We start from the raw sequence: 2,199 nt of genomic DNA on the forward strand, positions 1-2,199 counted from the left end.
GTTAGGAGGAGGATTTCTTCGTTGACTACCACAATGACACACTTCCTCCAACAATTCCATCTCTCCTAATAATGCCACTCCCTCGGCTAACCATATTCAAAAAAATACATTCCACTTCTTGGCCCTTATAGGCTTGTTTAAACACATGAGTCTGTGGGGGGCATGACTAGCCATAGCATAATAAAAAGCTAGATTTATTTCAACTTCCATAGTCCTTCCATAGGACCAAGGGCTTCTCATCCCATTAATGGGTCACTCCATGTGTACTCTTTAGTTGGTGGTTTCGTCCCTGGGAGCTCTGGGGGTTCTGGTTGGTTGTTCTTCCTATAGCATTTCAAACCCCTTCAGCTCTTTCGGTCCTTCCCCTAACTTCTCCATTGTGAAGTCCATGCTCAGACTGATGATTGGCTACAAGCACATGCATCTGTATTGGCCAGGCTCTGGCAAAGCATCTCAGGAGACATCCATATCAGGCTCCAAGCACTTGTTGGCATCAAAAATAGTGTCTGGGGCAGGGGGCAGTCTTTGGATGGCCTTTCCTTCAGTCTCTGCTCCATTCTTTGTCCCCGAATTTGCTTTAGACAGGAGCAATTCTGGTTCAATATTTTTGAGATGTGTGGCCCCATCCCTCAAACAGGGGGTGAGCCTAACTACTGGATATGGTGTCTACATTTTCTATCTCCCCTTCATTGGGTTATTGGCTAATGTCATCCTCGTTGGGTCCTGGGAACATTTTGCATCCATGGCATCTGGGATATAAATTCATTGCTTTTAATAGGTGAGTAGTATTCAGCTGAAAACAACTCAGATGTCCCTCAATGGAAGAATAGATAAAGAAAATGTGATACAATGGAATACTACTCAGGTATAAGAAACAGAGCATCATGAATTTTGCAGGCTAATGTCTAGAACTATCATCCTGAGTTCGGTAACCCAGATTCATAAGGATATACATGGTATGTACTCATTGATACGAGGATACTATGAAGCCTAACAAGAAAGAAGGGCCCAAGTGTATCGGTTGCTTCAATCTCACTTAGAAGGGGGAAGAAAATACTCATGAGAGGTTAAGCATGGGAGAGGGAAAGGGAAGAAAAGGGAGCAGGATGAGGTTTGTAGGGGTGGGGGGCAGACAGAACAGAAGCCCAGGGGACCAGGAGACTGAACAGAAATATCCAGCAGTGTGGGGTATGGAGAGAGGGAACCACTAGGAAATCCAGTCACCATAGCTCTGAGAGGCTTCCGTAACCCAATGGAGATGACACAAGAGGAAATGCCCAACAGTGGGGAAAAGACCACCTCCAGTAGCTAGTCATGACCCCCAGATGAATGATGGAGCCACACACCCATCTAACAAATATTAACTCAGAATTATTCCTGTCTAAAGGAAATGCAGGAACAAAAATTGGAGCAGAGACAAAATAAAGGCCAGAGATGGCCCCAGTTTGGGATTCAACCCAGGTACACAGTCAAACCCCAACACTATTGGTGATGTCAAGATGTGCTTGCAGATAAGTGCCTGGCATTATTGTCCTCAGTACAGTGAGAGACTCTGCCAGCACCTGGCTCAGACAAATCCAGACACTTACAGCTAACCATTGGACTGAGCCTGGAAACTTCAATGGAAGAGTTAGAGTAGAGCTGAAAGACCTGGAAAAAGCAAGCAACCCCATAGGGTTGAACAAGACTATCAACTAATCAGACCCTCAGAACCCTCAGAGTATTCAGGGATATGCCACAAACCAAAGAGCTCTCATGGGTGGTCTGTGCCCCCTGCCCCCAGCATATGTACCAGAGGACTGCCTTGTCTGGCATCAGTGGGAAGGGATGTGCTGGATCCTGTGGAAGTTTGATGCCTCAGAGAAGAGGGATGCTAGATGGGTGAGGTAGAAGTAGGTGGGTGGGTGGGTGAGGGAGAACCCTCTTAGAGGCAAAGAGGGGTGAAATAGGAGACTTGTGGAAAGGGGACCAGAAAGGAGAAAGCGTTTGAAATAGAAATAATTGAAATAATTAACAGCAAAAAGAAAAATTAAACAAAACAACTGCATGTTAACTATACTTAAGAAAATTCACTTCCTGTCCAATATCCTAACAGCTTGTCAGGTGGCTGTAAGTAGCCCTGTGTTAGACATAGCTCAGGTGAATGAGGGGTCATGATAAGGCAGGACTCTGAGGCACAGTACCAGGTAAATTATAAAT

Source organism: Mus pahari, unplaced genomic scaffold (assembly GCF_900095145.1).
Source record: "Mus pahari unplaced genomic scaffold, PAHARI_EIJ_v1.1 scaffold_11600_1, whole genome shotgun sequence".
NCBI lineage: Eukaryota > Metazoa > Chordata > Mammalia > Rodentia > Muridae > Mus > Mus pahari.